Raw genomic sequence first — 11,195 nt, 5'->3', positions numbered from 1 at the left:
AAGCTCAGTTTTTCCTAGCAATAACAACCACCAAAAAAAATCAATGAGTCTACCATTTCTTGAGGGACAACTTCAGGCTGAGTGCTCCGCTAGGCCTTTTAAAAGGTTGTGTCATTTGATCTTCACACCATGTAATACTCTTTCGATATTAATAGCGTAGACAGAAGGAGAGACCTCTTGTCCTTCCTTCTTCTCTTCTAGGTTAGCTCCTTGCTGATAATTAACTCTCAACAAGTCAAAATAAGCTCTGCAGTAAGCCAAAGTCCCTTTAAATCCAAAGAATTAGTTGGAGAGGTGTGTTTACTATCTTAGAGGCCTCTGTTCAAGAGTATCTAAAAGACAGTCTCGTAGGTTTGACAGAACATCACCAGAATCTCTGGAATATCCTGGAACCATTCATTCATCCAATACGCATCTGTTGAGCACCAACTCTTGAGCCCCTGCCCTCAAGAAGCTCAGACTCTGTGGGGACAGTGAGGTGTGGACAGGCATAACCACAGCCTGGAGCAGTGTGAGTTGTAGCCTCCTTCAGGAAGCATACCATGATTGTTTAACTGGGGAGGAGGCATAAGGCTGTGGCAATCTGGGAAGGCTTCAAGGACATGGTGCATTTAACTTGGGCCTTTAAGAACAGGTAGGCGGCCGGGCGCGGTGGCTCAAGCCTGTAATCCCAGCACTTTGGGAGGCCGAGGCGGGCAGATCACGAGGTCAGGAGATCGAGACCTTCCTGGCTAACACGGTGAAACCCCGTCTCTATTAAAAATACAAAAAATTAGCCGGGCGCATTGGCGGGCACCTGTAGTCCCAGCTACTCAGGAGGCTGAGGCAGGAGAATGGCGTGAACCCAGGAGGTGGAGGTTGCGGTGAGCCGAGATCGCGCCACTGCACTCCAGCCTGGGGGACAGAGCGAGACTCTGTTTCAAAAAAAAAAAAAAAAAAAAAAAAAAGAACAGGTAGGCTTCACTAAGCAGAGATAGTGCCAGAGGCATTCTAGGTAGGACAAGCAAAGGCACAGAGGCAGGGGAACAGAGGCCCATGGATCTTCTATGTCTCATGGCATCCTTATTGAGTAGGTATCAGTATTATCCCCATTTTGCGGAAGAATAAACTGAGGCACAGAGCAGTTGAATGACCTGCCCTGGAGAACACTCAGCTTATAAATGGTAAGCTGGGTTTACAGCTGCAGTCTGACTACAGAACTCCCACTCTGAATCTTTTCTTCACATCTGCTGGGGAAATGCAAGTTTAGCAGGGTGAATTCAGATCATGGGTGCAAATACGTGAAATGCATTTAACCATTCCCTTTGTCATTCAATAAATATTGATCACATACCCATTGGATGCTAGCCCTGTGCTAGGGGACTTAGCAGTGTCCCCCCCGCCCCACCAGGAGCTCCCATCTGGAGGAGGAAGGAGATGTGTGGATGGAGGCCTGCCTCACTACTCAGTGAGTGCCCCAAGAGAGGGGGACAGAGGAAGGAAATTGTGGATGTGAAAAGCTGGCTCCAGAGGAATCATTTTTTAGGAAGATAAGCGAGGGAGCCAAGTCAGTGGAGTCAGGGAACAGCACTCCAAGAACCAGAAGGCAAGCCAAGAGGGCAGAACCACGCCCACCCCTAACATCTGCAGGACCCAGGAAACCCCATGAACCGCTCCTGGCTCACAGCCAGTCTCTTTCTGTTCACACTCCTGGCTTGTCTTGCAGAGTGAGGAGCATCATGTGAATGAGCATGACAGCATGAGTGCCAGCAATGCCTTCAAGCTCTGGCCTATAAACAGCTCCACCTATAAACAGCTGCCCCTGGTTACTCCTCAGGCCAGGGGACACATACCAGAATCACACTTCAGCCTCATGAGGACAAAGTGAGGAAAAGGAGGAAAATAAAACAAAACCAAAAACAAAGGGGCATGAAGAAGATTTTGGAGGTAATGGCTGTGTTTATTACCTTGATTGTGGTGATGTTTTCACAGGTATATGCATAAGTCCAAATGCATCAAATTGTATATAGGAGATGGGTGCAGTTTTTTGTATATCAACAACAAAGAAGAAAAAGGAGGAGGAAGAGGAGGAAGAAAAAAAGAAAACAGACATATAAAAAGAAAACAGATGATGGGGCTCGGGGAGGGGAGGAAGGGGAAGTGATGTTAATGGGTGCAGGATTTCTTTTTGGGGAGATGAAAAGGATCCAAACTTGACTGTGGGGATGGTTCACAACTCTGAATAAATGCAAAACTGTTGAATAGTATTTAAATGGGTGAACTGTGTGGTATATAAATTACATCTCAATAAAGCTGTTACAAAAAATAGCTATATACTGGGGCACATGGAAGCTTCAATAAGCTTCAAGGAATTGAAATAATTTTTTAGAAAATAAAAAAAATTATAGACCAGGCGCGGTGGCTCACGCCTGTAATCCCAGCACTTTGGGAGGCCAAAGTGGGCAGATCGTGAGGTCAAGAGATCGAGACCATCCTGGCCAACATGGTGAAACCCCGACTCTACCAAAAATACAAAAATTAGCTGGGTGTGGTGGAGCGTATCTGTAGTCCCAGCTACTCGGGAGGCTGAGGTAGGGGAATCGCTTGAACCTGGGAGGCAGAGGTTGCAGTGAGCCGAGATCACACCACTGCACTCCAGCCTGGTGACAGAGCAAGACTCTGTCTCAAAAAAAAAAAAAAAAAAGAAGAATAGGGCAGGCCAGGTGCAGTGGCTCACACCTGTAATCCCACACTTTGGGAGGCTGAGGCAGGTGGATCACTTGAGGTCAGGGATTCAAGACCAGCCTGGCCAACATGGTGAAATCCCATCTCTACTAAAAATACAAAAAATTAGCTGGGTGTGGAGGCGCATGCCTGTGGTCCCAGCGACTCAGGAGGCTGAGGCAAGAGAATCACTCGAGCCCAGGAGGTGGAGGTTGCAGCAGTGAGCCAAGATAGCCAAGATCGTACCACTGCACGCCAGCCTGGGTGACAGAGCGAGACTCCATCTCAAAAAAAAAAAAAAGAAGAATAGGACAAACTGAGGGAGGAAGCCCTTGCAGGCTCTAGAAGAGAGCCTAGGGCTGTTGGGGCAGATAATGTCCAAACATGGGTTACTTGGCCCATGGCCCAGTGACAAGTTACACGTTCCAGGGAGGTGTGTTTCTTTGACCCCGTGAGCTCCCTGCTCTATCAGGGACCCTGGTTGTCCAGGTCTAAAGGCCATTTTGGATAGAATCATGGAAGCCCTAAGAACAGGTTTCAGCCTTTCTCCCTCTTCTCCAGGGAGGCTGAGTGGAGCAAGGATAAATAAGAGGCCACTGGCTGGGCGCGGTGGCTCACGCCTGTAATCCCATCACTTTGGGAGGCCAAGGCGGGTGGATCACCTGAGGTCAGGAGTTCGAAACCAGCCTGACCACCATGGTGAAACCCAGTCTCTACTAAAAATAGAAAATTAGCCGGGCGTGGTGGCACATGCCTGTAATCCCAGCTACTAGGGAGGCTGAGGCAGGAGAATCGTTTGAACCCTGGAGGTGAAGGTTGCGGTGAGCCAAGATCATGCCACTGCACTCCAGCCTAGGCAACAAGACTGAAACTCCATCTCAAAAAAAAAAGAGAGAGGCCACAAGTCGCCCAGGCCTTGGTGAGAGAGCAGTGTCTGTGTTGCAGGGGCTTGTGGAGACGTCCCAGGGCATTAGGTGGGGAATGGAAGGTGGAAGGCACAGAGCACTCTTTCAAGAAATTTGGCAGTGAGAGGAAATAAAGCAAGAGGAAAAGAGCTGGAGAGGGAGGGAGGACAGAGGGAATGTTTTTGTTTGTTTGCATTTAGAGGGCAGTAGACAGGAGTATGTTTTCGTCTGAGGGAAAAGGAGTGTGGAGAGAGAGAGGGATTAAAAAATGAGAGGGTAGAGGGAAGGGCGTGAAAAGGAAATATGACCAAAAAGGATCTTTCTTTATTTTTTATTTTTTGAGATGGAGTTTAGCTCTTGTTGCCCAGGCTGGAGTGCAATGGTGCGTTCTCGCCTTACCACAACCTCCGCTTCCCGGGTTCAAGCAATTCTCCTGCCTCAGCTGGGATTACAGGCATGAGCCACCACGCCCGGCTAATTTTGTATTTTTAGTAGAGACGGGGTTTCACCATGTTGGTTAGGCTGGTTTCAAACTCCTGACCTCAGGTGATCTGCCTGCCTCAGCCTCCCAAAGTGCTGAGATTACAGGCGTGAGCCACCCTGCCCGGCCCCCCAAAAGGATCTTTTTGCCTCATCAGCCAGGGGATTTGACAGCCTTATGAAAAAAGCAGGACCTCTCTTTCTCTGAGGGAAGGTAGGTGGTAGATTGAGGGAGCCCTAGCTGGGCGGTCTTGATTGTCCCTGAAATAATTCCATGTATTGAACATTCACTCACTGTGTGCCAGGCACTGTTTTAGGTGTTAATATCTTGCTCATTTCTCAAAACTACCCTCAAGGTCAATACAATCATTGTTCCCTTCATTTGACAGTAGGGAAAACTCAGGCACAGAGAGAGGACTGGTAACTGGCCCAAAGTAATGCATCGAGTTAGCAATGCTCTTAGACACAGGCAGAGAGGCCTCTGACCTGAGGTCTGAATGTTTGAAGGCTCTGCACGTCATAGTCACCCAGAAAACAAACATTAACAAAGCAAGACTTCAGCTACTGGCCATAGTGAAGTTACAGAGATGAGATTTACTGTCCTGCCTTAAAAAACTAGGGCTCTGGATAAAGTAGATGAAACAATGATTTTTCAGACTTTGAACAAAGGCAACTCAGGACTATGATCTCCCAGAAAAGGGAAACAAAAGAGGTGAGCCCTATAATTACCTCCAGCTCACAGCCTGAGGCAGTTTGCAGGCTTCAGTACAGGGACAGGGAGTCCAAACAGAGTTTGGAGTCTTGCTGATTAAGAAAACAGAATTCAAGAAGCCAATGTGCTAGAATTTGCATGGCAGAACACCAGAGAGGAGGGAGCTGAGGATATATCCAAAGATCTGCAGAGATGCCTTCTTAAATCTTTGGCTGAGTACTGATTTGCACATGCATGAAAAGCAAGGCCTGGGAAAGAACCACAGAAGGCAGAGCAGTGCCTGGAGCTCACACAGGGTTGGGATTAGTTTCTGTTCCCAAAAGGCAGAACGAAAAAACCTTGTAATACATAGGATATCAGGTACAATTCTCAAACGGGTATTGCCTTAGTAGAGGTCTAAATTAACCTTAGACTAACGGCTCCTCTGTATCTGTCCTAACAAATCTTAAAAGAAAGCATCAGAAATAAAAATCTGATTCCAAATGTGTTAAGTGTGTGGCCAGAACCAAGTCTGACATTACTTAAAGAAATGCAACAAAATGCAGCCCCAAACAATGTAAAGTTCACAATGTTCAGAGTCTTGTCAAACTACAGATCAATTACCTCATAAACATACATGCAAAAATTCTAAACAAAATTTTAGCAAATCAAGTCAAACAACATATAAAAAGTATAATACACCATGGCTAAGTGGGATTTATCTCAGGAACACAAAGTTGGTTTAATGTTTGAAAATCAATCAAAATTAATTCACTATATTAACAAACTAAAAAGTGAAAACCATGTGATCATTGCAATATATGCAGAAAAAACATTTGGTAAATCCAATATTTATTCCTGATAAACACTCTCAGAAAACTAGGAATAGAAAGAAAGTTCCTCAACCTGATAAAGAGCATGCAAAAACAAAGAAACAAAAAAAACACAACAAAAAGCATACAAAGGGCCAGGCGCGGTGGCTCACGCTTGTAATCCCAGCACTTTGGGAGGCTGAGGTGGGCGGATCACGAGGTCAGGGGATCGAGACCACGGTGAAACCCCGTCTCTACTAAAAAAAAAAATACAAAAAATTAGCCGGGCATGGTGGCGGGCGCCTGTAGTCCCAGCTACTTGGAGAGACTGAGGCAGGAGAATGGCATGAACCCGGGAGGCGGAGCTTGCAGTGAGCCGAGATTGCGCCACTGCACTCCAGCCTAGGCGACAGAGCGAGACTCCGTCTCAAAAAAAAAAAAAAAAAAAAAGCATACAAAGAAATAGAAAGTGTGACCCACAACCAATGGAAAAATCAATCAGTAGAAACAGACCCTGAAATGAAGAGATGAAGAAATTAGCAGAAAAGGACATTGAAAGAGATTACATAAATATGACTCATATATTCAAGAAGGTAGAGAAAATGATAAATATAATAATGAAAATGTGACTTCCAGGAAGAAAAATACAGCACCTCAAATAAATAAAAAAATACAGTATATTAAATAAAAAATACACTGGAGTGGATAAAAAGCAGGTTAGATACTATAAAATAAACTATTTTGAAGATATAGCAAAAAAATCTAAATAAAATACAGAGAGAAAATGAGGGTAGGGGGAATAAACAGAGCATCAGTAACATTTGAGGTACTATTAGACAATCTAACACATGTGTAATTGGAGATCCAGATAGGGTGAGGAGATAAAAAATTATATTTGAAGAAATAATGGTTAAAATTTTTCTAAATTTGCCAGGCACAGTGGCTCGTGCCCATAATCCCAGTGCTTTAGGATTACTAGGAAGATATGTTTGCTAGGAAGCTGGGACATAGTTTACGTAATGGGTGGACAGCTTTATGTGTAACTCTTAACTATCAAGACACCTCCTTTGGGAGGTTCCTTTGCACTCTTGCCCTGGGCTGCAAATGTGAGGGGTGGGGTGTCTGGCAGGTGGTAGACCCAGAACTTTACCCAGGTGGTCTGGCCCCAGGACCCACTGCACCACCCTCCATGGGAAGAGAGAGTGGGGAGACTGGGAAGAGTACAGCATGGAGAAGTTTCTGGAAGAGGCTTGCAAATATGCCACAAAAGCTCTGTGGGGCTGGAATTTAATATTGATGAGGAAATGTTTGATGGGTGAGGGTGGTAAAGAGGACAGATACAGGGTGTGAGGTCTGTGGGTATTGACTATTTCTCTGGGGACAAAGGGGTGTTATCAGAAGACAGCTTGTAGCCCGGAGCTGAGCAGCCCTCGGGCTCTGATGCCTGTGTTGAAATGGCTCTCTTTATTTAGCTAACTCCCTATTGCCTTCAGGAATGGAAAGCCAGTGTCACTTGGCAATCTTAAAAATACACGCTGGGGAAACAAAGCAAGGTGCTATGTTTTAATACTGTTGCTGCCAGATGCTGCTAAATTCTGACCCAGCGATTCACTGGTGCTTGAGAGCCGTTGCAGACAGGCTGCACTAAGCTGAGATGATTCTCTTTGATGATGTCAGAAGAATTGAAGGAGAATTCAAAATGCACATTTTCTGCTTCCCAAGGTCCACCAAATCATCTTCAGGACCCCAGTGATACAGTCACCGTGGTCTGGGAAAGTCTAGGAGAGGGTGCTAGTCCAGTTGGGCAAGCCAGACTTCCACCACTTGTCTGAACTTACGTGCCGGGTACACTGTTTTCAAAGACAGCCACAATTTCTCCTATCCCTAGGTCGTGTCACTCCTCCTACCAGAAGGTAGAGGCTGTTTCCCCTCCCCTTGATTCTGGGCTGGCCTTGGAACTGGCTTTGACCAACAGAACGTGCCAAAAGTGTTGCCGTGTCAGTTCCAGCCTAGGCTTTAAGAGGCCTGGCTGCTTCTGCCTGCATTCTCTTGGAGGCTTGGGCCACCATACAAGAAGTCAGTCCACCCTGCTCGAGAAAGAAGGTCAGCCAGCCTCCACCCCTTCCACCCACCCCAGCTGAATGGCCAGCTGAATGCAAACAAATGAGCAATGCCAGCCAAAACATAATGGGTAGCTGCTGTTTTTTTATTTTTGTTTTTTTTTTAGACGGAGTCTCGCTCTGTCATCCAGGCTGGAGTGCAGTGGCGCTATCTCGGCTCACTGCAGGCTCCGCTTCCCGGGTTCAAGGGATTCTCCTGCCTCAGCCTACTGAGTAGCTGGGATTACAGCACCCGCCACCACGCCCAGCTAATTTTTGTATTTTTAGTAGAGACGGGGTTTCACCATGTTGGCCAGGCTGGTCTTGAACTCCTGGCCTCAGGTGATCCTCTCAACTTGTCCTCCCAAAGTGCTGGGATTACAAGCGTGAGCCACCACGCCCAGCCTAGCTGCTGTTTTAAGTCACCACATTTGAAAGTGAATCTTGCACTGTGTAGAGCTTTCCACGTGTTATTTTTTTTACGACACAATGTTCCCCACACCATTCATATGAGAGTGTTATCTTTTTTTAATACGAAAATTTTATAATAAAATTATTTTAAGCATCCCCCACCCCGGCCATTTGCTAAATTAAATCCATTGCCTCATTCTGCTCTAAAAATAGGGGAGACTGTTTGATATGATTATATAAAATTGGTCATGTTCTTGTTTGAAGTTTGAGGAGTTTTTGGCATAGAAACTGCACAAATAAACATTTCTTTGTTGTTTTTAAATTTTAGTTGACATGTAATAACTGTACATATTTACCGGATACAGAGTGATATTTTGATACATGCATATGATGTGTAGTGATCGAATCAGAATAATTAGCATATCCATCATCTCAATCATTTATCATTTCTTTGTTATGAGAGTGTTATCTCCAGCTCCACTTTACAGATGAGAAAACCGAGGCTCAGAAGGGTAACCACTGGATTCCATGAGCTGAGGGATCACGTCAGACTCCCTTTGGGGAGAGCGTCATCTGCTTCCTTTCTCTTGAACTCACGGCTCCTCTCAGCCTCATCCGTCTCAGACTCAGGCATCCTGCCCAACATTCTTCTTGGGTCGCCAAGCTAACCCTGAAATCCCTCCTCCCTCTGGATTAGCTGGACGCTGTTTCTGGTGGGTGAGAGGGGAGGGATAAGTTTCACTGTTCAGCATGCTAATATGTCCCCAAGCAAGTCAAGCAGGGTGTCCTCGCTAAGCCACACTGGGACTCCGAGTTGAGCTCTATGCAGAACTGGTTGAATAGGGGCCCCTCTGGGCATCTTTTTGCATGAGTTTACCAATGTGCTGGCAGGCATTCCTTTGGAGGCCTCAGAAGAAAAGGGAAGTTTCTGGAGCAGTTGCCTGGGACAGAGGATCAGATGGAAGGGAAGGCATGAATACAACAGAGGGTGTGGTAGAATCTGGTCCATACTTCCCTGGAAATGTTGGAACGCTGAAAGCAGCATTGTTCAAAACTTCCTTTCCATAAGGATTCAGGTGGAAACTAGTTTCCACCTAATGTCATACCTTTGGTGGTGTTTGGAAGGCAGAAGCGAGGCGGAGGCCACTTTCTTGCCCCTTTGGCAGCTTGTGTTCCCGGGTGAGGTGGTGGAGATGTGAAGTGTTTCTGCAGCAACATTCCAGGATCCATTCTGGAGTTTGCTGGGTGCTGACAGGAGGGTTTGGGGCAACAGTAGCAGCTTCCTGAGCCCTGGATTGCAGCCATGGGGTGTGTTCTGAAACTTTTAGCTCCAGTGGGGCCTCAGAGGGAGGAGTCTCCTGGTGGGCCCCAGGTGGCCACCTCCGCCTCTGTGGAATGCTGTTCTCTTGAGCGGCTTGGGCGATGTTACACAATTCTGGTAGGAGCCACCTGAGCCTCTCTAACACTTCCTCCTTCTTCTGGATGGCTTCGTCTTCCCTCCTTTTATTCCCTCTGTTCCATCTCTTTAAGTCCTCTCTCCAAGAGAGCTGCTTGCCTAACTCACCACCTGAGCATTGGGGAGGGAACATGTCATTTCTACTCTGTGGGCCTCAGTTTTCTAACCTGTAAATAGGGTTGCAATGAAAGTTCCCTTCTAGCTTGAACCTGCAATGATTCATTCCACAAATGTGTAATTGCAGTCTGCCAGGTTCTGGGCTAGGTGGTGGGCCACAGGATGAAGGGGTCTGGTCTCTGTCCTAGTGGCTCTCACCTTCTGGGGGACACACAGACGAGTAAGCACGGAGTGACAACACAGGGGGCTCCAGACCGGGGTTGAGAGCATCAGTTGGTTCCACTGGGCTTGCTAAGAAAGGCAGGAGCATCCTGACTGCCCCGCCTCTCCTGCCTGCTCCCTAGACACGGCCACTTTCAGTTCTTCTAGAGGATTATTTTGATTTTCAGCATGATATGGGTCGAAAAGAGACTTGCATTGCTACTTTTTGATTTTTCAGTTTCAGGTACTCATTAAGCCCACATTCTATGAGACGTGGATTCAATCCCTTTCACCCGCTCACCTCCTTGGAACCTTCCTCCAGCAATCCCCTCCTGTCTCCCCCTTTCCCAATATGGTTACACCATCCTTCTGGTTAGACTAGGATTCTGTGTTTTCATTATTAGGACTAACTGTTATGTACAGCTAAACCACATAGTATGTTATTATTACTTTTCTTTCAACATTTTGCTTAGTTTTCTTTATTATCATATTAGGGATTCAACCCCAAATTGTCCCCCATAGTACATTAGATCTCACCAGTGTCTTCACATGTCAGGCATTCTGTGAGTTCCATCTTCTGCGGGAACTCCCTTCCAGAGCCTTTGCCTTCTTTGGTCTGGCCTGGTAGCTCTTTTCTAACCTCTTCCTTATGCCCATCCTCTGCTTCCCTTTTCTTGTTTTTGGTGGAACACATCCTTCACCCTCCTACTATGAGAAGTGGTGAGTGGAGCTGCATTTTGGGAATTTGCATGTCTCGACATGTTTTTATGCTGCACTTAATTAATAGTTTGGCAGAGCATGGCATTTTAGGTTGGAAACAATTTTCCCTTAGAGCTTCAAAGGCAATGTTCCATTATTTTCTATGACAGTGTTGTACATTCCAATACTGTTTTTAATGTGCTCCAGGTGTCTGTAGGATCTTCTCTTGTCTGCCATGTTCTGAAATTCTGTGATGATGTGCTTTGGTGAAGGTACATTTTTACACACACTTTGACCCATTCAGTTAGATGTGATAGAAACTCACGTCTATCAATTCTGGGGCATGCTTTTAAGTTACTTAGGAGTTTTCTCTTCCCTGATTCTCTCTTTTTAGGCCTCCTATTATTTAGATGTTGGATCTCCTGAACTGGTCCTCTAATTTTATTTTTTCTCTTCTGTTTCTCTTTGCTGCTGTTTTATTTGCTGTACTTTGTGGAAAATCTCTTTGACTTCCAGCCTTCTTGCTGTAGTTTTCATTTCTGCTATCATATTTTTAATTTCTAAGACCTCATTTTGTTCTTGGAATGTTCATTTTTGTAACATCTTTTTTTTTTTTTTTTT

The sequence above is a fragment of the Hylobates moloch genome, unplaced genomic scaffold (genome assembly GCF_009828535.3).
Source record: "Hylobates moloch isolate HMO894 unplaced genomic scaffold, HMol_V3 SCAFFOLD_20, whole genome shotgun sequence".
In the NCBI taxonomy this organism is placed as follows: Eukaryota; Metazoa; Chordata; class Mammalia; order Primates; family Hylobatidae; genus Hylobates; species Hylobates moloch.
The sequence above is the reverse complement of the archived record's forward strand: the minus strand, read 5'-3'. Positions refer to the sequence as shown.